The sequence below is a fragment of the Kogia breviceps genome, chromosome 8 (genome assembly GCF_026419965.1).
Source record: "Kogia breviceps isolate mKogBre1 chromosome 8, mKogBre1 haplotype 1, whole genome shotgun sequence".
NCBI classification, from domain to species: Eukaryota; Metazoa; Chordata; class Mammalia; order Artiodactyla; family Physeteridae; genus Kogia; species Kogia breviceps.
The window spans coordinates 47,549,343-47,575,206 of NC_081317.1; the positions used below are offsets into that span (position 1 = coordinate 47,549,343).

The 25,864-nt window shown below is 44.4% G+C and overlaps 1 protein-coding gene across 6 annotated transcripts in view; it reads left to right on the forward strand.

Annotated features, from left to right (window-relative positions):
• Positions 1-25,864, forward strand: part of MOB3B (MOB kinase activator 3B) — a 291,202-nt gene that overhangs the window by 178,901 nt on the left and 86,437 nt on the right. The gene's annotated exons all lie outside the window — the stretch shown is intronic.

Genomic DNA, 25,864 nt, shown 5'->3' on the forward strand with positions numbered 1-25,864 from the left:
GAATAGATATTCAGCACCTACTGGGTGGCACCTGCTAGATACACAAAGTCAAGTTAAACTATTTTTGAGTAGCTTTTACTCCAGAGATATAGAGAGAGGTGAGCCCAAGATGAGAATACAGTATCATGGGGACTTTGCTTTTCATATTGAATCTCCTGCAATGCAGTTTTAATGGAATATATGAGAATCCAGAACACTTGGTTAAAAAATCTTTACTATTATTGTTTAAGTGAGTGGGCAGTCCTTTCATTTTCTTTATAGTCTGTCTTTACAGTAGGACTCAAACTGTGCTTTGGAAGCCAAGGGCCCCTAAAAACCCTACATCTTTTGTGACATATATCATACTATGGTACCCTCATCACAGCTACCCCTAGCAACTCTATCTAGTACCGTCTTATCCAGTATAATCAGTGCTTTATTGTAAAATCATGCTTTTTTCCTAAAACAGTTAAAAGTGGCAGTTTTGCTAAATATAACTGACAGAGCAACTTAATTTCATCCAACTCCATTTGAACAATGGCCTGAGCACAGGGGCCAGACCTGTCTTTTGCTAGCCTGTCTTCCTTTCTCTTGATGTACATGTTTTTAAAATATAGGTTTTCTAAATTATTTATGTATGGTGAGGCCAACAGATCAAGAGATGACTGCCAAAGCAGCTCTACTCCAATAAAAACTAATTAAAAAAAAAAAAAGAGAGAGATGACTGCCATTGAAAAGACAGTTTGTTTTACTCACAGATCCCAAGAGAAGGGGGTATACCACGGCATGAGGACCACCTGGGAAAGGATGCAGACTGGTCAGGGAAAATACGGGCAGGAGCCTTTCTTGTGGTTTGCCTGGGAAGGAATGGGCGAGGCAGGGTAAGAAGGCTAAACACGGACTAATGTGAGTAATTCCAGCAGGTTCTGGGGCAGGGGGGCTGCCCCTAGCTGGTCACCTGCTGGTATGGTGATTAGGCCAAAGGGATTTTAGCCCTAAGAGGCCATAGTGGAGGTGGTTGGGAAAGTGGGCTCTGGATTGGTTGGTTTGTGTTGATTGGTGAGTAAACAGCTCGAGGATGAGTTGTCTACTATCTCTAGAAATTGGTTAGCCCTGGAAAGGGCAATCCCTCCCTTTTCAGCAAGGCCCCAGATATTCAAGAATCAAAACACAAAAACCAAAAGACATGTTTAATACAGTAGAGTGCCTGTATCTGGCAAAGAAGATGTTGGGGAATTTTATATATCACCTTTAGAGTTTCTCAACTTGAAATCTATAATTACACTTTGAGAATACACGGCAAAAAAAACCATTTTTTCTGTGTGTCACTCAAGAGTTGTGGAACAAAGCAAGACTCACTGGGTACAAGTGAGATATATCATTGGCTAAAGCATTTATTTTCTTCATTTTCTTTCACAACCACTTTCTAGAAAGCTCTTGGCAAGAACTAAGGTGTCTCTGAATTCAGTTGGACGAATAGTGAGGAAAGAAACTAAAACATAATCATGGTGAGGTTTTGCTCATTTGTCTTGTATAAAGTCTGTTGTGGGTAAACAGAAAAGGTTGTGCAAACAGCAAAAGGAAGTTAAAGGCCTGAAATGAGTTGATAAAGCTAATTTCAGAAAACGTTAAGGACAGAGTGGATAGGGGCAGGTGAATGAAGAGCGTGGAGCAAGTACTCTGATCTCCGGGAGAACATGGGTCTTCTTCTGGGGAGTCTGGTTCAGTTGCTTTCAGATGACATGTTCAGGTAGAGGGGAAACACCTTCCCTAAAGGTCCACTGGAAGGAAGAGGCTCTCCCCAGCACTCAAGTTTGGGTTTCTCTGAGTTAAAGGAGCAGAAACATGTGATGGAGAGAGCTGAATGTTAATTTCTTCTCTACGTACAGAAGCATGAAGGCCATTGTAGAACAAAGCCGAGTGTAAGTTAACAAGTAGATAAAGCCTTCCTTTGCCATCAGAGCACTCTGAGTTACAGCGGACCCTTGAACAACATGGGTTTGAACTGCACAGGTCCACTTATACGCTATATAGTGCATTACTGCACCATCCAAGTTTGGTTGAATCTGTGGATGCAGACCCAGAGATAAGGAGGAAACTCAGTCATGGAGGGCCCAACTATAAATTATACTCGGATTGTCAATGGCATGGAGGGTTGGGGCCCCTTACCCCCACGTTGTTCAAGGGTCAACTGTACTTTCTACAACTGAAGAAGGGCCCCAGGGATTCTAACACCTAGCAGTGCCAGGAACTGACTTGAAGTCTGAGTCACAGAAAGGGCTGGAACAACCCAGTTATTCTATCAATAGATAAGAGCCTATTTCGGGCGATGGGGAACAAACTATGATTGGATTAACCAGGAATTATTAACAGTATGTGTGAGCAAGAAGGGATATCATTTTTTTCCCCAGAAGCTTATAGTTCTTTAAATTTTGCTTGAAACAGCCTACCTTTATGTTTTGTTAATTTTAATTGCAGGGAGATTAATTTCAATGCTTGTACATATTAATAACAAGTGCTTTTAATGCTTAACTGTCTGAAATTGTGTATTCATTTTACACAAATCAAAACCTATAAAGTAACAGAAAAAGATATTGAGAATGTTTCTGAAGACAGTCATTATCTTAGCACAGTTCAATGTCCACTAAGAATATTGCACTTGTGGATTGTTATTACTGAAACAAGCACTTTCAATATTGAAAGTGCTGGAATACCTAACTTCCAAGTCTACTATTACAATGCTGTAGTATTAAAATCAGTCATATTACATCAAATCAATACATATGTATTTGATTTGCATATATCAAGTACCCTATATATGCAAGGCAAGTTGCTCAGATGTTCCAATTATATAAGAAAGATAAGCTTTTGAGAATTGACAAATGCAGTCTAAAAAAACATAAAATAATGACTGTCACTCATCTTTGGTCCTTGAAGGATGATGAAGAAGTCAGGCATTTGGCTTCCTGTTCTAGTACCTTCTTTAGAATCTAATGCAACTAGGGGCCAGAAGGGCAGCACTTGTCAGGCCAGTTTCCTTTTGAACATCAGCAGCTCCAGAGTCGCCACACCTCCAGTGAGACATTCCCGATGTCATGCCTCGGGATTCCACAGTGTAGGATGCAGAAGCCCCCACCTCATGTTTCCCTCCGCCATGTCCCCACCACGCACAGCCATGCTCCTCAGCCGGCCCTGTTACTTTTGTCTGATGTTGGCTGAGTGCCCAACACACTGGTTGTGTTGAGGGTACAGCACCCCACCAGGGTAGGAGATTCAGTCTCAGACAGTGCTTAATGCAAGGCTCAGACTCTCTGGGTTCAAACCCTGGACCCTTCATTCACTAACTCGCAATTTCGAGCAATGTTTTTCAAAGCCTCATTTTACTCATTTGTAGAATAGGTATAATAATAGAATTGTAAAAACTAAATGGGTTAGTCACACGATAGGTGCTTAAGAAATGTTGGCTGTTAAATGAGATAACGAATGTACAGTGGCTATCATATAGTAAGCAGAGGTACCCTAATTCGCCCTTCCCCAGCTCCCATGGCCTTTTGCCATCTTGGGGATCCCCTAGGTAGCCTTGTAGCAGATATAGTTCATTGTATTTGTATTAGTGTCTCCCACAGGATTGTCAACTCTTTGAGGGCTGGGAGTAAACGGGACATACGCTTGTATTGCCTATGTTGCCAAGTACCTAATAAATGCTTAGTGTGTTTTTGAATCCAGAAGAGTACTTTGAGGATGCTCCCCTTTCAAAGGGATTACACACTAGTCATTCCTTCTTTGGTGCCACCCTCATCTCAGAACATGCCTGCAGACCCCCACTATCCACAGCTGGAAGTAAAGCTTCATGCTATCAGATTAGCAGTAGAGATTAAAAGCAAAATAAGATGCAGAGCAGTAAAGGGGTGCACCCTCAGCCTCAGGCCTGACAGAGAAAGCTGGGACCCCAGCTCCGTCAGTTCCCTGATCCATAGTCCAACTATATCACCTAGGAGGATGTCGAACGCTCTCACACTGTCTGTGTGTCCTGGTGGGCCTGGTGTACAGTGACCAAGCCTCCCAGATTTAGCACAAAAGAATCCCATGTCTTGGGAAAACTCCGTCCCTGGCAAACGGGGACACTTGGTCACTCTATCAGGCCTCTGAGGGGGAATACAGCTTGGAATTCTGAAGCTGGGAAGAGGTCACCCTGGCAGCCCAGTGAGGAAGGCCAGCACATCCATCTGTCCACAGGGTTTGCCTCATGGCTCTCATTGGGACCTGCTGGTCAGCAGCAGCCTGGGAACCCAGAGAAATACATGATTTCATTTGGTCTCCAACAGCGAGGGGGAGGCTGGAGCATTGACAGACACAGACGTGACAAATGATCTATTTTTCATATAAATGCAACAGCTGAAGATGACTTGAACTCGAGCAAGTTCACAGTTGGAGAAAATGAGCCCAAATGATAATTAGCAAATGGATCAGGCCCTGATTGAATAAGCAGGCTGCTGTTGGTCCTGGGCAGCCTGGGAGTCAGCTGACAGAATGGAGCTAATCAGGATTATCATTAGCAAGCACAGAGAGCAGCAGTATTTTGTTAGCCTTTCACTAAAAACAAAAGCAGATTCAGAGGGCTGTTAGCAATACAGGAGCTGGCGAATTAAGAGCAGATGAGGGAGGAGGAGGAGGAGAGAGGTTGGTGGGGGTGGGGGGAGGAAAGACAGGAGAGTCCTTGTTCACCCTAAGGCACCTGCTGACCCCTGGGTGACCTTGGTCCAGCAGTTTCACCTTCTCTCTCCCGGGATCCATTTCTTTATTTCTAACAATGAAAGTGATTATACCATCACCTAGCTTGTAGAGGTGCTGCCATAAAACCAAATGTTAGCACAGGACTGTTCGGTTACCTTATAGCAGGGCACTTGGGCCATAGGAGCTTTCTAATTAAGTCAGTGTTTCTCATTAGGGGTCCACAAACTCGCAGCATCAGAATGTCCTGGAAGTAGTATTTTTATATGTGCGTACCTGGGCCTCACCCTGGATACACCAAATCAGAATTATTGAGGTTAGTGCCTAGTACCAAGCACCCTCGGTCTGCATCTCAAACTTCAGTGTTCATATGAATCACTTTGGCATCTCGCCAAACTGCAGATTCTGATTCAGTACCCCTGATGGCAGCGCAGTTCATTTTGCTCCCAGGTGATGTCAATGTTGCTGGTTCCCAGACCAGTCTCTGAGGGGCACGACTATAGATGACAGTTACTCTCAAATTCGAAAATTACTATTGTTAGCACATCATCCCTTCTTCTTCTCTAGGATGGGGGGTCAGCTCAGTGAGGTGGGAAAGTAAAGCAAAGAAGAAAAATCTAAGGATTAGCACCAGCCAAGAGTATTCCTCAAAATGTCAGTCCCGAGTAATAATCAGTGAAAACAGTTGTTCTTTTCCTGATCAAATGAGTTTTCGAAATGCTACATCATCTCCACCCCTGAAGACTCACGATGGACAATCATAGATCAAAGGCCTTGCGAAGTCATCCAGTGAAGAAACTGGTTCGGTTTTGTGTAGCGCCCCCTGCCCCCCATTTAGCTGCATTTGGCTGCTGAAATCTTTTTTCTTTCGTCATCACTCATTGACATCTTATGGAGATTGTGATCTGTGGAACAAAGCGGGGACAACACTGTTCAGCTCTGTGATGTGTTTCTGGATTTTGAGTTTTCCCTCCGTGCCTCCACCCTGGCCCCAGCCGTACACTCACCACTGCTGCATGGGGTGAGGAAGAAAGAAGCCTTGGAGAGGGAGATGGGAAGGAAGTGAGACTCCTCGCATGGGAGGGCTTCACAGAAAGAAAAGTAACTCAGCCTCATTCATCTTCACTCCTCAACCCTCCCACTTCCCTGTATGACACCCCATCACTGAGTTTTTACCATGTGGCTGGCATGCACACATTTTCACGAAATAAACGATAGCTCCGTTTCTTGAGTTCCAAGTGTTCCCTTACATTCTCCATGTAAATTGTTTCCTCTGTTCCCCACGCTTATTACCTTTACTTCAAACAGGTGTGGTGGGCAGTTTCTCAACCTCCCTCGTTATTCTCGTTACTGCCATCTTATCATGACCAAGCTTCCCCTCCTCCCCCAGTCTGTAGGCAGTGCCTGCTGGGTAATGATTGAGGTTTATGCACCAAATGATCTTAGGCTTCAGCACCAAAACCACTGCTTCAAAAACGGGTACTTTAGGGCCAGATGGAAGAACAACAGTTTGCAGACCAAAGACTTGGAAAGCCTTGTCTCATAAAGACCCAGCACAGCCCATCTAAGCCCAGGCATATGATGACCTTGCATTCCCGTATGAGGCGGCCAGGTCATGCCCACGCTTCCCTTGGGGACGCTTGGGTGAGTGCAGTAGCCAGGATTGGCCAGATCAGGTCAGGACTGTGAAAAGAAGCAGAGCCTGTCACATGAGCCAGAGCTGCTCCCCCAAATAGCCAGCAATGAAGAGCCATTGTAGGGCTTTTGAAAGGATCTTTTCTTTTGAAACACCATCTGTGCAAAGGCCTCTGGGCTGCTTCTTGTCAGGCGGGTTCTTTCACTTTCAGCCAAATGGTTCCAACATGGACACAGGCACTGAAGAAGAAAGAGCTTCAGCCTGTGAGTCTGAAGCCTGGCAGTTTGGCCTTTACAAGGATGCTTCCACTATTATGTTACCACATTCGTTGTCTGATGCTGAGCAAGGCATTTAATATCTCTGGACCTCAGTCTTCCATATATGAATGAGATCATATCAAGAGTCCCCCCAGCTTGACTTACTGAGACTATGATCTTTGACATGGTGTGTCAACAGCCTTATTGTCTTTGGTCCAAGGTGACTTTCCTTTTTGCTTAGTGAGGCCTTCATGAATTAAAGCCCACCACGCCAGCCGAGTGGGTATACCTGGCACAGAGGGTTGCTGGAGTTGAGTTTGCATTCGTGGGACTTTGTCAAGTTAGGTGGTGTGTGTGTGTGTGTGTGTGTGTGTGTGTGTGTGTGTGTGTGTGTGTGTGTGTGTGTGTGTGTCTCCAGCATGGCATCAGCTGTGGGTGGTTGTTCAGGGCAACTGAAACACCCAGAGCTGAATAGGAGAGCCTGCCAGAGACCATTTTAGGAGCTTTGGCAGACATATTTTAAAGTGTCAATTTGAAAAATAGCAAAGGAATGTGGGATTATTTTCAATGAACTGCATTGTGCTGCGTTAGCAGGAATGGAGCAAAATCAGCTGCATGTCTTTGTGAGTTCTACTTATTCATCTTTTGCTGATGTCCAGCGAGCTTTTGCTTCTGGTTTGTACGATGGGAGATGGTTGGTTTTTGGTTTTTGGTTTTTGGTTTTGGGTTTTGTTTTGTTTTTTAACTGGGTCAGGGGTGAGATGTGGTCTGCTTTATTTCAGGGCCTAAAATACAATCAATTAGAGTTGAATACGATGCCCATGGGAAAATCACAACACATAATATTAAGTAATAAAAACAAGATTCAAAACCATATTGGAAAATCACTCTAATCATATGTCTGTCTACTAGTATGTCTACTAGAATCATCTAATCATAGATGAGAAAGGAAATATGGCAAAAAGAGTAAAGAGTAGTTCCCTCTTGGGTGATACTTTTGTATATGTGTCTACTTGGGCTTTTCAAGTTTTCTGTAACAAACATGCATCATTTTATAATAATCAGAAAAATCAAACCTTATGCTTTAAAAGGACTTACCAACAAGGACCAAAGCTAAACATGACAAGTGGCCTGTGTGCCCAGGACCAAGGGTTTTGAGTGAGCTCTTCCCTGTCTCTGGCCATGCCCTCTCCTCCTCCTTCTCAGAGCTGTGGTGACAGAGATGCTTAGAGGAGCAAGGTGGTCTGCAGGTGACAGAGATGCTCCAAGGAACAGGCTAGCGTTGATGCATCCCTTTTGTGAATGTAGTTGGAGGCAGATGTGCACAATCACATGGGCTAAACAATTAAGCTTTCGCTGGATATGGGGTGATCGCTCCTGGAGTGGGGAGTTCAGCATCTTTGTAAACACTGAGGTGATGTTATCTTTATAATAGGTACACGTTCTTCATTTTGAAGCCTCTGTTTTAAGTGGGCAGATCTAAAGCACATGACGAAGTCTGTGGATCACTCACACGGAACGCATCCAGCCCTTCAGGGACAGGCTTTGTCTGGGCACCTCACTGCAGAGGGTACCATGATCTTGACTGACGGTTTTGGTTGGCATTTCTCCCATCTAGATTCCTTTACCTAACTAGATCTGAAGAGATTCTTGTTTTTTTCTAACTTCAAGTTTCAAAAGAGAATAGGAAGGACTTATTGAAAAGAGATTAACCCATACCATAGAATGGTCTATATACAGTGGTTTTTGTTTTTTGTTTCTTTTTTAAATATTTATTTATTTATTTATTTTTGACTGCGTTTGGTCTTCGTTGCTGCGCGCAGGCTTTCTCTACTTGCAGCGAGCAGGGGCTACTCTTCGTTGCAGTGCCCTGGATTCTCATTGTGGTGGCTTCTCTTGTTGCGGAGCGCAGGCTGTAGGCACGCAAGCTTCAGTAGTTGTGGCACGTGGGCTCAGTAGTTGTGGCTCACAGGCTGTAGAGCTCAGGGTCAGTAGCTATGGCACACGGGCTTAGTTGCTCCGCGGCATGTGGGATCTTCCGGACCACGGTTTGAACCCGTGTCCCCTGCATTGGCAGGCGGATTCTTAACCACTGAGCCACCAGGGAAGCCCTATATATAATTTATTAAACTTAAGCGTAAGTGTATGTACAATAACTACAAATAATTTTTGGCTGAAACTATGGTGTGGATCTAGAGTTAATTCCAATCCCTTCTTACTAAGGCACTAGCAAAACTAAAGACCGGAAGTGACTAAGGAAAATGTTTCTGTCCTGGTCTCAGTCAGGTTCTTGTTTTATCATTTTTCTTCTCAGAGAGGACCATTGACGTTTCCTATCCCCAGGGACCCATGCTTCATCCTCGTTTACACCACCTGTATCTCTCGATTGGTCATTCCTTTGTATGGGGGTTGATGTCCTAATCACAACGAATTCTCAGTGTTTAGCTGCTTGGTTTAAATTTTTAAAGTACACGATCTTAAAATATTAGTATATTTCAAAAACTCTTATTATTTCTGTTCCAATTTGCTATTACATGCCGCCAATTCATACATGTCAGATTATCTTCTAGTTCGGCAGGTACCCAATACAGCAGCCTGAGAATACCTAGATTTGCCAGCCACACTCTGCCTTCTTTCTTTACCTTTGCTGAGTGGGAATGGTTTGTAGACTGCTTCTGATTTTGATTGGAAGTGAGACATTTCTAGACCATTCAATAAATATTTATTATCTGCTGACCATGTGCTAGAAATCAGGGTCCCTACTTTTCACGGAATTCATTGGAAGTCTTCCTCTTACCCTGTCATTATTTCAGCATCCTCCAAAGTATTTTTCCCGGAATCTACTAGTTCTAGGGGATGTCAAAGGTATTACGTGAAAAAGGGGTTCCATGGTCAAATGACTAGGGGAAACAGTGAGTTAATACAGCTATTCCAGTTTCTTTAGTACCCTGTCATGCATCCGAATCCCCCAAGCAAGATATAGAACACACAGATATATTTGATCAGGGAGTTCTTTCTTTCCAGAGCATTTTGTGGGTCTAAGGCTTTGAAATACCCTTTGGGAAATACTGACTAAACAGTCTTAAACAATCTATGTTCCGTATTATAAAGGCAGCCCTCTTCTAGCTACTGAGGCTCTGTTAATAAGCATTTATTGAAAACCTATATGTCAGACATGTGCTGAGCGCCAGTGTAAGATAAATCTCCATTCTTCAAGAAGCTCATGGTTTTAAAGAACCCGTGAAACCACATTGATTAGAGCTGCACTGTCCAATACAGTAGTCACTGGTCACCTGTGGCTATTTACATTTAAATTAATTAAAATTAAATAAGAACTAAAATTAGTTTCTTAATCTTACTAGTCACATTTCAAATGCTCAAAAGCCACGTATGTCTAGTGGGTATTGTATTGGATAGTGAGCCTCTCCATCATCATGGAGTGTTCTGTCGGACACCACTGACTAAGAGGTTCCAGCCTCAAGTGTTACCTCCTACAACACTCTGTTAATACCCTGTCCCACCAATGGCTGCCAGATGTGTTCAGAATTGTCCTCCTGCTGCCTCCACGAGGCATTGCCATTTAGCTCTTTAAGCATCGATTATGGTCTGCTTCTCTTTGCTAGACCACTTCTCTCCCAGTTTACAGATAAAGAACAGATAAAACTCAAAACTGTATGTTCAGTGTTTCTCCCTAGGTCTCATGTCAGAATCTCCATCTCAGGGGCTGCTCAGCGCCTCAGGAATGCTCGTAAATTACAAATCAATTACAAATTGTAATTACACTTTACTGTGTCTGCATTTTTGGAAATTGCTGCAGAATGTCAGTCACAGCAGGAATTAATTTATCTTCGTGAGCATTTGAATAAACGTGTGAACAGTCAGTATGGCTTGATGCCCATATATAAGCCTGCCAAATTTTGTCTGCTATGTGTGGTCTAGACTAGTTCAAATTTCCCGGCAGACAAGAGTAGATTCTTTGTCAAATGAGTATTAGCTTGGGATTTGAATGCAGGAAGGTTTTACTTACTGAAATATAACAGTATATCTTCTCTCACCACTCACCAGTCTTACCACAATAAAAGCATGAGGATAAGGTTATAGGCAGTCCTTATCCTAAGGACTTGTGTAGTCACTGTGTGGGCTTCAGGACACCTCTTACCATGAGATAAGTTTGTGCATAAAGGTTAGCTATCCAAGCCACCAACAAGGCTAGTTAGGCCATAATGTCATACTAGAACACGGTACCAATCAGTATGAGTTTCATGAGGTTAGTGCTGATAGATTCGTACTGTGTTGTGAATCTGAGTAGAACTGGACCACTAATTTAGAATAAATGCATACAGGTAGATCTGGATGAGGGAGATGCAGATGACTTCAAAAGGGAGCTTCCTCGAGTTCCCTGAAAGAGCCATGTCCCTTCACCTCCAGGCTATAAGTACATGCCAGTCCCTCGGCCTCCACACCTCCTAAGTCCTGCTCGTCCTGCAAACCTCCTCTCCCTCAGAGATGATGTCCCTTCACTATTCACCACGTTAGGTCCCTGCCGGCTGCTCCCAGAGCTCCCTGGCCCCAAAGAGGGCAACCACGATGGAAGCTACAGAATCTCTAAGGCTTAGTGTCAGAAGTGACAAACCACCCTTCCACCACTTGCCATATCAGAAGTGAGTCACTAAGTCCAGCCTACACTGAAAGGGGAAGAAAATTAAGTTTTCTCTCTCTTGAAAAGAGGAATATCTAAGAATTTGTGGGACTTCCCTGGTGGCACAGTGGTTAAGAATCTGCCTGCCAATGCAAGGAACATGGGTTCCAGCCCTGGTCCAGGAAGATCCCACATGCCGCGGAGCAACTAAGCCTGTGCGCCACAACTACTGAGCCTGCGCTCTAGAGCCCGCGAGCCACAACTACTGAGCCTGCGCACCTAGAGTGCATGCTCTGCAACACAAGAAGCCACCGCAATGAGAAGTCCATGCACCGCAAAAAAGAGTATCCCCTGCTTGGCACAACTAGAGAAAGCTTGTGTGCAGCAACGAAGACCCAATGCAGCCAAGAAATAAATAAATAAATTTATTTATGTATTTAAAAAAGAAAAGTTGTGGGCATACTACTATGTATAAAATAGATTACCAATGAGAACCTACTGTACAGCACAGGGAACTCTACTCAATGCTCTATGGTGACCTAAATGGGAAGGAAATCTAAAAAACAGGGAATATATGAATATATATATATATATGTATATATATATATATATATATATACATATATATATATATAGCTGATTCACTTTGCTGTGCAGCAGAAACTAACACAACAGTGTAAAGCAACTATACTCCAATAAAAATTTTTTTTAAATGGACATATTTTTAAACCACCACAGAGACCAACATTTTTTTAAACTGGTGATGTTTGTCTTTGACCCTGAGTTTATTTCCCTTTCTTCTCTTATTTCCCGCATCCTGCAACTCAGGTCTGCCACCTCCCTGACATGCTCCTTCCTCCAGAAATCACCTGCCTAGGTGAAAATTCCCCTTACCTCAGTGTGATCACTTCCTCCTCGCCTTCCTGTCCAAGCTCCTTGAAGAAGGCGATCTAGCCAATGATCTTTACTTTCATTTATCTTTGGCTGCATTGGGTCTTCGTTGCTGCTGGCGGGCTTCCTCTAGTTGCGGCGAGTGGGGGCTACTCTTTGTTGCGGTGCACAGGCTTCTCATTACAGTGGCTTCTCTTGTTGCGGAGCACGGGCTCTAGGTGCGTGGGCTTCAGTAGTTGTGGCATGCGGGCTCAGTAGTTGTGGCTTGCGGGCTTTAGAGCACAGGCTCAGTAGTTGTGGCACACAGGCTTAGTTGCTCCGCGGCATGTGGGATCTTCCCGGACCAGGGGTTGAATCCGTGTCCCTGGCATCGGCAGGCGGATTCTTAACCACTGCGCCACCAGGGAAGCCCATAGTCTTTACTTTCTCACTTCCCTTTCAATTTTTTCCGGAAACCTGCTCTTTCTCCGGAAGTAGTACCTGGAAGCCCTATGCACTTATTTCTGAAACAGAGAAGAAACAATGAACAATATAATTCACTAATAATTCATGTTATGGATGAATCTTAAAAACATTGTGCTGAGCAAAAGAAACCAGGCATAAAGTACATACTGTTTGATGCCATTTATATCAAATTCTAGAACAGTCTAAACTAATCCAGTGTTAGAAAGCAGATCAGTGGTTGCCTGGGCCAAGGGTGGGGTTGGGGGATTGACCGCAAAGGAGTAAAGAGGGAATTTTCTCGGAGGTGATAGAAATATTACGTACCTTAATTGAGGTGGTACCTGGAAGCATATATCCATCAAAACTCATCAAACTGTGCATTTAAATAAAGCATTTTATTAAAAACCAAATATACCTTGATAAACTTTAAAGTATGCTTGGTAAATGCATCCCCAACATATTTTAAAAGCAACTTCAGTATTTGCGAGAGCAATGTTTTGACAGGTCTTTGCTGAAAACTTTTGTCTTCCGGCTGCCTGGGTAGTTAAAGAGACAAACCGAAGGGAAAAGTAGCAACTTATCTCTAAGGGCCAATTAGAATATCGGCAATTTTCAGTTGGTTGTAATAACAGAAGTGATTCATATCACAGAGACAGGAGGCTCTCCCTGCCCCCTGGCAATCAGTTGTGAATGATTAGAAACCACTCTGCTCTACAACCCTGGGGCGGGGTGGGGGGAAGGTGGATTTCAGAAAGCACCTCAATTCTCAGGCCCCACCTCAGACCTATTAAATCACAATCTCCAAGGGTAGGGCCCAAGCAAAGTAAAGCTCTCCCGATGGCTCTCTGTGACACTGTGAGTGAGCCCCAGTGAGATGGAGTACGGTGCTTCTCAAAAAATTTTTTTTTTGCCCAAGAACATCTGGGAAGCTCGTGGAGGATGTAAATGCATGGATTCTACTACTGGAAATTCTGTTTGAGTAATTCTTCTTAGGGGTCATGAATTTGCATTTTTAATAAGCTTCCAGGTAGTTCTGATGCAAGTGGTCCAGGCATCACACTTTGAAACTAACATTATCTGTTCCCCTGGGCAGAATTGGAGTTCAACGATGCCTTGGCTGAAAAGTGGCTCCTTCATCTTGGGTTTTTTAGATGGCGTCTAGCCCTACTACTTTTGTTTACTTAAGTCAGGCTTACTTATCCACACCCCCATTCCTTCCCGCAGAATCAACCCCACACCCAGTACCCTGTCTAAACCATAATGGCATTTTTGTCACCCCGTACTGGCAGCTATCATCACCATACCCTAGAAGCCTATCCCTCCAGACTTCACCTCTTCAGCCTGGCACCTCACCTGTGTTAGAGCCCCCATCACACAAGCCTCAGTACTACTAGGGTCCTGTGCTCCAGGTACATGGCTACGTGCTGGGGATACAGTCACAGGTCAGTCTTGGTCTTTGACATAAATCTTCTTATCTAGGTAGAGATATGTTGTTGTTGTTTTTTTGTTTTTTTGGGGGGGTATGTGAGCCTCTCACTGTTGTGGCCTCTCCCGTTACGGAGCACAGGCTCCGGACGCACAGACTCAGCGGCCACGGCTCACGGGCCCAGCCGCTCCGCGGCATGTGGGATCTTCCCAGACCGGGCCACGAACCTGTGTTCCCTGCATCAGCAGGCAGACTCTCAACCACTGCGCCACCAGGGAAGCCCTAGGTAGAGATATGAATGGTCTTAATTTTCCACTGGTCAAATGAGAGGGCTTAGCCAAGGTCCGTGGTCCTTAGCAACAGGTTCTGAGGACATGCTGGGTGAAGCCAGAGCCCAGTTCTGGGGCCTCACCTCCTCTTCAGCCAAAGCTGCCACACTGCTCTCATTAATGGCTTCGGCGTAAGACTGCATTCGAAGAAATGGTTTCTGCTGCTAAAATAAGTTGTAAATCCACTGGATTAGGGAAGGCTTAGCTTTCCTTCCAGTTCTGGCACATTGTGGATCCAGAATGACATAGATTGTCACTGCCTTTCCCTTTACTTCATTTATTTCTAATAGTACAATTATTTTAAAACAGAGATTTATGGTAGTGATTTATATCTATGTCTTATGAAAGTATTTCAGCATAGAAGAATGCTGTAAATGGTCTGTAATAACTATATACTTTAAAAATTTGGTCTGTTCAGCTTCTGAAGGTATAATAATAGGGAAATATTTTGGGTAAAGCTATGATCCAGGTGCTATAGGAGATATGTTTATATATTACCTCATTTAATCTGCACACAGTCCTATGAGATAAATACTGTTTTTATCTCCACTCAAGAGAGAAGGAACATCAGGCAAGGAGGTGAAGCAATTTGTCCAATGTCACAGAGGTCTGGGGAGGCAGGGGTTGAACACATGCTGTCTGACTTCGAATCCCAGACACAGCCTCTGCTGAGGAAATCCATTCGAGGTGGATTTTTGCTTAAGGAGGACTCACTAACTCAGATGGGTTCTGATGATCTGCAGCAGCTGGATGATTCCCAAGCTTCTGTCCATCTTGCAACAGCATCCAGCTGTGAGACCAACGTCAGGATACCTCAGTTCTCTGAGCCCGAAGAACGCACTTTGCTGAATGACTCAAATGAGATGACAGTGCATGAAGAGCTGGTGCTGTGTGTTGGCACAGCTCAAAAGACACCACCCTTGCCTCAGGAAGTTTAATATCTCTAGATAACCCAAACCCAAAGCCTTCAGAGGCCAGACAGGTAGCAAAGATGAGTTAACAAGCAGATAGTGAGAAAAAGCAAGTTGTGGGAGGAGCCGCCATGCAATGCCAGCTAATGGTTTCCCTGGAGGGTACAGGGTGTGTGGAAGGTAAAAAGCCAGTGTTTCCAAATCAAAAGAACCTGGTGAACTCGCCAGGATTTTATTTATTTATTTATTTATTTATTTATTTATTTATTTATTTCTGGCTGCGTTGGGTCTTCGCGTTGCTGCGCGTGGGCTTTCTCTAGTTGAGGCGAGCGGGGGCTACTCTTCATTGAGGTGCGCAGGCTTCTCAATGCGGTGGCTTCTCTTGTTGCGGAGCACGGGCTCTAAGCACGCGGGCTTCAGTAGTTGTGACTCACGGGCTCAGTAGTTGTGGCTCGCGGGCTCTAGAGTGCAGGCTCAGTAGTTGCTGCACGTGGGCTTAGTTGCTCCGTGGCATGTGGGATCTTCCCGTACCAGGGCTCCAACCCGTGTCCCCCGCACTGGCAGGCAGATTCTTAACCATTGCGCCATCAGGGAAGTCCCTCGCCAGGATTTTAAACGGTGGCAACTGATTCAGACAGTTATTTTATTTCTTTTTATATCTACAGACCTAACAAGCTCTTTCTAGGAGTGCCATTTGCCTAGGCGCCATCGTTTTGCGTTCCTGCCTTATATAGATTCTGCAGTGGGCAGGAGGGGTCTGGCCCATTACAACCTGGCCACACATCGGCAATATCTGCACTTACAGAGTTATTTTTATGTTTTTTTTTTTTTTTTTTTTTGCGGTACGCGGGCCTCTGACTGCCGTGGCCTCTCCCGTTGAGGAGCACAGGCTCCGGACGCGCAGGCTCAGCGGCCACGGCTCACGGGCCCAGCCGCTCCGCGACACGTGGGATCTTCCCGGACGGGGGCACGAACCCGCGTCCCCCGCATCGGCAGGCGGACTCTCAACCACTGCGCCACCAGGGAAGCCCTAGAGTTATTTTTAGAGTTTTCCCTTATCTTCAAAGCCCAGCACTTCCAAACATAGGAAGTGAAACATCAGTGTGTGCGTGTGTGTGCATGCGTGTGTGTGTGTGTGTGTGTGTGTGTGTGTGTGTGTGTGTGTGTGTGTTGAGGGGTGTACAGGGTTTGTCTGAAGCAGATGAGACAGTGGGCATTTGACTGAGTTGGTGTCAGTGTCACACCATGCTGCTCCGAGCTCCATCACCATGGCTGGTCTGCAGCAACTGCACTGCAGCAGGCACCAAGGACACAGAGCACATCTGTCCCTTTGTCGCTGGCTTCACTTGACGTGACCAGTGTCATCTCCAGTTGGCATTTAGCTCATTGACTCCATCGCTGCCAGGCCCTGGCCATAAGCAGCAATTGTTATTGTATGTGCTTACTCCAAACAGTAGAGCCTTCAGAAACTCTGCCATACACCACCTCAGCTCGGGGAACTGGCAGAAAGTCCCACAGTACTCACAGCACACAGTCAAAGGATTTTATCTTATTAATCTTTGAAAAACATTGGCAAATGCACAGGAGTCAAATACAAAGTTTGCCCACATCTAACATAGGCTGGTTTTAGTTTTATGACCTACTGATTGAAGAGGAAGACTTTTTTATAAAGGTTGGCACTCCTGCTCAGATCTCAATTCCATTTTTAGGATAAGGTTTCTGTTGTGGTTTGCTGTTTTTTTGGAGCTCACTCTCTCCCTGGCGGATACAGCAGCCTTTGTATATACCCGACAGGGGAATCTTAATAGGTGTTCACTGGGTGTGGTTTCTTTCTTTTGGTGTCACTGGTGAAAGATGTTAGAGCTCTAAGAGGTTCCCAGACATAGTTACTCCTTATTTTGATTTCTGTTTCTGGTGCAAGGGTGCTTGGTATTTTGCATTAATAGATTGAGATTATTCTACATAGAAGGACTCTTGAAAACATTTTTATTTCCAATATTGATAGCAATAACAGGGAATATAATTAATTGGACATAAATGGGTTTTTTAGTTTATTTTTTATTGAAGTATAGTTGATTTTCAATGTTGTGTTAGTTTCTGGTGTACAGCAAAGTGATTCAGTTTTATATATATATAAAATATATGTATATTATATATATTGATATATTCTTTTTCATTATGGTTTATTACAGGATATTAAATATAGTTCCCTGTACTATACAGTAGGACCTTGTTGTTTATCTATTTTATATATAGTGGTTTGCATCTGCTAATCCCAAACTCCTAATTTATACCCCTTCCCCCCTTTCCCCTTGGGTAACCATAAATTTGTTTTCTATATCTGTGTGTCTGTTTCTGTTTCGTAAATAAGTTCATTTGTGTCATATTTTAGGCCCCACATATAAGTGATATCATATGGTATTTGTCTTTCTCTGTCCGGCTTACTTCACATAGTATAATAATCTCTAGGTCCATCCATGTTGCTGCAAATGGCATTATTTCATTCTTTTTTATGGCTGAGTAATATTCCTCTGTGTGTGTGTGTGTGTGTGTGTGTGTGTGTGTGTGTACCACATCTTCTTTATTCAGTGATCTGTTGATGAACACTTAGGTTGCTTCCACATCTTGGCTATCATAAGTAGTGCTGTTATTAATACTGGGGTGCATGTATCCTTTCAAATTGTAGTTTTCTCCACATATATGCCCAAGAGTTGGGTTGCTGGATATGGCAACTCTATTTTTAGTTTTTTGAGAAACCGTCATACTGTTTTCCATAGTGGCTGCACCAATTTATATTCCTACCAACAGTGTAGGAGGGTTCCCTTTTCTCCACACCCTCTGCAACACTTGTTATTTGTGGACTTTTTAATGATGGCCAATCTGACTGGTGTGAAGTGGCACCTCATTGTAGTTTTGCTTTGCATTTCTCTAATAACTAATGATGTTGAGCATCTTTTGACATGAATGTTTTCTGGAAGGCACACACACACATGCATAAGTGTGCAATCACACACACAAACACACACTAATGCTCATTTTTTCCTGAAAAAGCTTCAAATCTTTCAAAACCCCTTCCCTGGGGATTTTTTATTTTCCATTTTCTTAATGGAATTGTCTATAAAAATCTTCCTTGAAGCTTTTGAAACTGTTTTTTTTTCTAAAACTGATATCTGTGGGGTCCTTTTTGTTGTTGTTTGGTTGGTTTTACTTTAAATTATGGTAAAATACACATAATATAAAGTTTACCGTCGTAACTGTCTTCGAGTGTATAGTTCATAGTCATTAAGTAACCCACTTTGTTGCACGACCCTCACCACGGTCCATCTCCAGAAATCTTAATCTTGATAGGTATGGTTTTTAATTTTTGTTTTATTTTGTTTTCACGTATAAGCCAGGTCTTTTTTTTTTTTTTTTTTTTTTTTTTTTTTTTTGCGGTATGCGGGCCCCTCACTGTTGTGGCCTCTCCCGTTGCGGAGCACAGGCTCCGGGCGCACAGGCTCAGCGGCCATGGCTCACGGGCCCAGCTGCTCCGCGGCATGTGGGATCCTCACGGACCAGGGCACGAACCCGTGTCCCCTGCATCGGCAGGCGGACTCCCAACCACTGCGCCACCAGGGAAGCCCTAAGCCAGGTCTTTAGGATGTGCAGTAGAGGCCAGAAAGGGGAACAAAAAGTATGCAAAGGAAGAAGATATCTGCTTTCATTTCTTCTCAGCTGACGCAGTGCTACTACCTACCACCTTTCAATACATTGGGCGACTTCCTCTTCTACTGAGAGCAAAACACATTGTGAGAACAATAGCACATCATGACCTCTGTTGCTAAAATGTCTAAATTTGCAGCTTCATAATCATATATCAAGACCAAGTGAGGAAGGAGCCCCTAACAAGTAAAAATTACTTTATTCCTATAAAGCACATTCCCTTTATGTAAAATTCATGTTGTTTTCATGGTTCATTAATTGGGAATCTGAGAATAAGAAAAAAGCCCTTTTCCTCCTCTCGTATGCTGAAAACCATCGAAATTTAGTTATCAGGGAGGCAGGCACGTGCAGAGTTTACTCTTATTTACTCTTATTTCACATGTGTTTTCTTTTTTAAAAAATTTTTATTGGAGTATAACTGATTTACAATGTTGTGTTACTTTCTACTGTACAGCAAAGTGAATCAGTTATGCATATACATATATACACTCTTTTTTAGATTCTTTTCCCATATAGGTCATTATGGAGTATTGAGAAGAGTTCCCTGTGTTATACGGTAGGTCCTTATTAGTTATCTATTTTATATATAGTCTTACTGATGTAGCATGGCTGCTGTCCGAGGATAGGAGAGATATTGGACTATTTATGGCCAGATCTATTTTGGAAAGGCAGCTGAAGGACCGTTTATAACCACATGGGCTTTAAAACGATAGAGTCCCACTGCTTGAGGTACCCATGGGATGCAGACCAGTGCTAGCAAACTTTTGCTGAAAAGATCCAGATATTGAGTGTTTTGGCTTGTGGACCACATCTACTCAGCTCTGCCATTGACATGGGAAAGCAGCCCTAGACAACACATAAACAGAGGGTGTCACTGGGTTCCAACTTCACCTTTATTGATGGGGATTGAAATTTAAATGTCATGGAATGTTCATGCGTCAGGAAGTATTACTCTTCTTTTGATTTTTTTTTCAACTGTTTAAAAGTGTAAAAGTCATTCTTAGCTTATGGACCATACATAACAGGTGTGGATTGGATTGGGGCCAAGGACTGTAATTTCCAGGTCCCTGAAGTAGAGGAAAAACAGGATTCCAAGGCCCGTGGACAAGATGCCAATGACAGATACTGGTTGAAGTTCTTGCTCTGCCAGGTATTAACCATGTAACCCTCACACATCACTAACCTCTCCAAGTTTCAGTTTCTCCATAGGGGAAGTACAATGACCACCCCATAGAGATGAAAGTTACAAAGTGGGGCACAAAATGGTGATCAGGCCCTTAAAGGTCTGGAGAGGCTACATTTCTCTCTTTGGGAGCTTGAGAACATGTTTCAGTTGGTGGTAGTCAAACTCCTAGCAATAGGTCTTATTTTATTAAAATGAAAATTAAGTTTGTTTCATGTTTATTTACCCCATCAACATAATACTCTGTTTCTACCAAAAGAATGAGATTGCTAAGAAACTACAAATTTCCTAAATTACAGGCTGACTGAGGAAGAAAAATCTCCGTATGTTTTCATCAGACACACAGTAGAGGTCTTATTAAGTGATGGCAAGCTCTGTCCTGTGGTGAATTCAGCCAGGCTGACCCTCTTCTATGGAATCCTTTGTTTTCCCCAGGGGAGGTAAATTCTTCCTCCAGGGACTTATGCCCTTGAACTTCAGGTTACACCCGAAATAACAAATGATGCTTCGTCAGGGTGTTTCGAATGTCATCGAAAGCTGGACCCATTAAGCTTCTCTCAGGATAGCTAAAAGTCTCGGCCTGCAGCCTAACCTAGACTGGGAATGCTTTCCCAGCCTGTGCTCTTCCCTCCCCACCCCTCCCCCCCATGAAAAGGCCAAGTGACAGAGCAAATGGGGGAGAGTTCCTTACCTGCCTTCCCACAAACAGTCCTCAAGAAGCCAGGCAACCCGAGAGGAGGGCACTGGGCCATGCTGAAATCTGTTCCATCCCTCCAAGGGCGTGCGTGCACTGAGTTACCCATGCCTCATCCCAAAACAAGGGGCTTAAGGAGCATCTACCAGAAACCAGTCCAGCTGTGCTGACAAATGCAGGGTATGGGAGGCAGGGAGTCAGACGCCTTATGGCTGTGTGGACCCCAAGCCAGGCTGTGGAGCAGGTGGGTAGGCAGAGATGGAAAGGAGGAGGGAGAAGCAACGGACCAGCAGAGAGGGCCAGTACTGTGCCTTGTTGGGTTATGGGTAGCATCGCTTTGAGCAGAAATCAGGCTGGATCCATGCACTGTCATTGTCAAAGTGCTACCTAACACTGCACCAGCGAGAGACATGGTTGGTAGATCTGCAGAGAAATCAGGGTATTAAAAAGCATGGAGTGGCAGATCGGGGGCTGGCAGCAGTCTGCTGAGTAGTTCTTGAGAAATGCAGTGATGACGAAATGTTTTCAATTCATTCTCTTGCTTTCATGATACGCCATGAGGCAGCCCGCCGTGCGTCCGTATCCCATCTCCCGTGGTTAAAGGAGAGAACTTCAAAAATGTGCAGCTCTGCCCTTGTAAGAACAAGTGTAAATCAAGAGACTGAATGTGTTTACATAATGTGACTTATTTTTAATGTTTGCAGGATTTGGGAAAAGAAGAGCAGTTTGATTCTTGCATGAGTATGAATAAATATTCTCTGTGGGTGGCAGGTTTTGTGTTTATCCATACATGTGTATACATGTACTTGGGGGCGTGCATATATGTACACACACACACACACACGCACCCCCACGTGGGGACCGCCCTCTGTGGCAGTGATGTGGGCTGCTGTTTAGGAAGAGAATTAATCAAATAAATATTTTTCTTTCCTGTGTAGGGTGGTCTGGCCCGCCATGTTTCTATTTTTATTTCTTTTGGCTTATTTGCCACCCACATTCGTAAGAGAATGCAGAAAGAACATTTTTAATTTCTGTGTGATGGTTGGATCACGTGTATACTTAAATTTGGGAGAATTTTTTTAAATGTTTGTAGTCTGGCTGCCCTGCCTGCCTTAAAGGACTTCAGACTTGGGGATGCCAGCAAGGAAAGTCAGCAGCCCTGGCTGTTGGCCTCCCATGGATGGCTCCAACGGTCATGGCCCCGTCTGGTCCACACTGCCCTCCCCCATCCCGGTGGCCAGGGCTGGCTTTGTATGGCTGCCAACTCAAAGACTCAGCTGAAAGCACATGCAGATATGAGTGAAGATCTGTTCAGAGCAATGCCTTGGGTTATAGTAGACTGGTTAGGAAGACAGGTTTTCAAGTTTCAACCTTGGCTACCCTAATGAACTATGTGACTTTGACCAGCGTACTTAACCCCAGTTCTGTCGTCTGTAAAATGAGGTGTACCACTCACCCCATAAGACTGCTGTAAGGACCGAATGAAGTCACGAGTATAAGGCATTGAGCACAGTTTGGCATATAGAAAGAAGGGCCGGAAGTGTAGCTACTGCTCTGTTAGCAGCACAATACACTTTTGTTGATTCATTAAGGCTGGGATACTTATGCTCCATCGTGCTCACTGCATCTTTTGTGACCTGGCACTGCTTCATTTATTCATTCATCAAGTTATTAATACGTATAAAGCCTTGTTCCAAAAATCATTTAAGGTGGCTGGTGTCAGTCTCCCCCTGGAATTCTTTCTCCGTCTAACAGACACAACGACATTAAGAAAAAAAGTTTTAAAAAACTGTTCAGGCCAGGTGCGCGATTCTCGCCCAAGGCACCTGCTCTTTACTCCGTGGTCTGTCTGTTCTTTGGAACAGGAAGCTTCGGGGCCCAGAAGCCTGGTCCACAGCATGACGGAGAGCAGCATCCTCCTCAGGGCTTCGAGGCCCTGAGGGCGGAAGGAAGTGCTCTGCACCCAGGGGGCGGGACCACAGAGACTCCTGGGCAGCTCACGAGTGAAGACGCTCAGCGATCCCGATCTCTGGAACCAGCTCTGAACGGTCCAGTTCACCCAAGGAGATTGAACTGGGCTCGCGTTTTGGGGGAGTGTATTGGGTGGCCCTGCTGTAGGCGAAGGCCGAATCATCCTCACTGGTTCTGCCCTGCACTGTGGGCGGAACCGAGGGCTCCTCACAAAGTCCTGCCCTGGGAGGCCCCACCCATGGAATTACCTGCTCTCCCCCCGCCCACCTGCAATTGTCAAGGCACTTGGGAAAAGGTCAATGTCATAGGTGCAGCTTTGTGGATTCTAGAAAGCGAGAGGAGAAACACTGCAGCAGGGGAGAGCTGGCCTCCTCTGGGTGGGTGAGATGCATGGCCCCCCTGCGCCCGAGGGTGTGGCAGGAGCTGCCGCCCTGTTTCTACCTTCTGAAGACTAGCTGTCCCACAGGGACTGGGCAGGAGAGTGGCTGGGCATGTTTTGTACTTGCTTGTTTGCTTTTCTTTTCTCCTCCTCTCTCTTGTTCCAGGGATTTCCCTGCAGCAAACAGCCTGATATTTTACTGGGCTCCCCCTTGAAGTGAAATACTGCCCTTCAGAGCTAAGGGACACGCTGTCTGAGGGAGAACTAACTGCCAGGCTACGTTTTTAGCACCCAGCCCTGGGGCCCTCCGGGATCGTCTTTCTCTCTTTCCTTTTCCCCTGAGGCCTGCTCCCTTTCTCTGAGTGCCCTGTCTCCCATCCGGAGACACTTACACAGGGCATGAAAGGATGAACAGGTATGTTCTGGGCAGGCTAAGGAAACGGGGCTCTTGTGCAGAAACAAACAGAAGCAAGGTGTTTGCAAGGCTGGAGGAGGGCAGGTCCCAGAGTCCTGCAGTCACTTAACTTGCTGAGACTTTTTCTGGTAGGAGATGGAGGGAAGTGGAAACGAGTTTTGTGCGGTTTTGGATCTTCAGCAGCAGCTTTCCAGCCTGCGCTGCTGATGATACCAGCAGAGATTAGAGAGCGTAGGCCTTTGGCCTTGTCTACACGTTGGAATCACAAGGCAGCGTGGTATCATGGGAAATTCTGAGTCCTCCAAACTGGATGATTCGAAGACAACAACTGATTTGGATCCTTGTAATCAAACACCTTGCACAACACCACTTCCTCCCCAAAGCCACCCATGCCGCTTCCTCGAGTCCTTCTGATCACAGTGTCACGATGCTAGAAGAGTCCTCGTTGAACCCTTGTCCCTCCCTGCACTCAGGAATCACCCCACGTTGCCCCATGCGGCTCAGCTGACCATCATAGCGTCCTTGCTGATGCCAGCTCGCCGTTCTTTTGGTTCTCATCCTCCTGGCTCCTCCAGGAAAACTGCCGTTTCCAAAGGGACTTGCTTTGCTACCCGTGGGTTAGATCCCGAGATGAGGAAATAGCAAAATATCTGCTTGACCTCTGGTTTAGAAAGATGGCCACAGGGGAATGGGTATTGTCAGGAGCTGAGGACCCCAGCTCAGGGTCTCGTGGGTTAGGGGTAGTTGGGATACTATGGGCACAAATGGTCAAGGGTCTCGAAAGATGCTGGAGTTGGGAGAAAGGTGTTTTGGGAAGAAAGGAGCAAAGGAAAGCATATATAGGGGCATTGCTCTGGGCTAAACAGTAGAGAAGGAGAGTTGGGGAGTGACGGCCAAGTGGTTGAGGAGTCCACACCAATGCTAGACGCTAGAGTTGGGACTTAGTTTGAAAGCTGTAGAGAGCCATTTAGGTTTTAGGTTTACGTGGAGGAGAGCCAGTAATGCAAGAGGGATTTTCCTGAAGCACACTGAGGTGACTCTTAAGAAATCCTTGTGTACACAAGTTGCCTCTCTGAAATCAACATGGAGTGCAGAGTCCACCTGTCAGGAGTCCTGGCACTGACATTTATCAGTGGTCCCACCTTCGGCAAGTCACTTCCTCCCTCACAGCTGGGTCTTCACATCTCTGGAATGAAGGTGTTGGACTAGATCACATCCAGATGTCCTCCCAGCTTGAACAGTAGTCTGTGATCCTGTGATTTTGTCACTCCTTTTTGGAGCTCCTTTTATAATTCCTACTGTTAACTTATTCATATGGTTATGCTAGCATGATGACTGACACCTAGCAGAGATCACATTTCTTTCTTTATTCCATGTGAAAATTCGATTACTGGAATGTGTGATGGTATGGTGTAGTAAGCTAAGTCAGCTGGTTTCTTTGGAGTCTTGGTCGGGTCAGAAATTATTTGCGTGACCTGCAATAAATCATTTTACTTCTCTGGACAGTTTATTCCCTCCGTGGCCAGTTCCCAAATGGCTACACTGAGAGATAAGAGTAAGATTTGACTCATAGAATTCATACAAGTTTGTTCCATGTATATTAAAACAAACAAACAAAACTTTCAAATGCTAGCAAAGATCTCTATTTTAATTTTAAATGTTTTCGATCAGAAGTGTGTGAGTATCTTAGACAGAAGATATGCTGATTTCATCCACCACCACCATTCCCCACAAAGACCAGGCAAAATCATTTTAACTTTAGTTTCAAAACCAACTATGATTTCAATGTGAAGATTTGGTCTACTTCTCTTTTTGTTTTTTAAATGACTGAAGCTTATTTTTTAGGAAAAATTACACATATATTAAAAATATCTAAAAAGCTAGAGAATATGTAAAAGGCAAATATCAGAAATAGAAAACATATATTATTCCATTCACCCAGAGGTAAACTTATCATGCTGGACTCATACTTTATATTTTTTCCTAATATAATTGGATCAAACCATACATACTGTTTTGTGACTTGACCAAAATATCCCTCATCATATGTATTACTATATAACAAAGTTTTAAGGGTCTGTTCAGATTCAGGCAAGATGAAATGGTGAGTTCCAGTGCTGGCAGAAAGCAGTGTGATGCAGGTGTGTGCAAAGTGATGGGGGAACCCAGGAAGGGATCTAATTAACCCTTTCTGATCTTGAAGGATATCAAAGTTTGCCAGGCATACAAGGGCTAGTATGATGACTGACACCTAGCAGACATCACATTTCTTTCTTT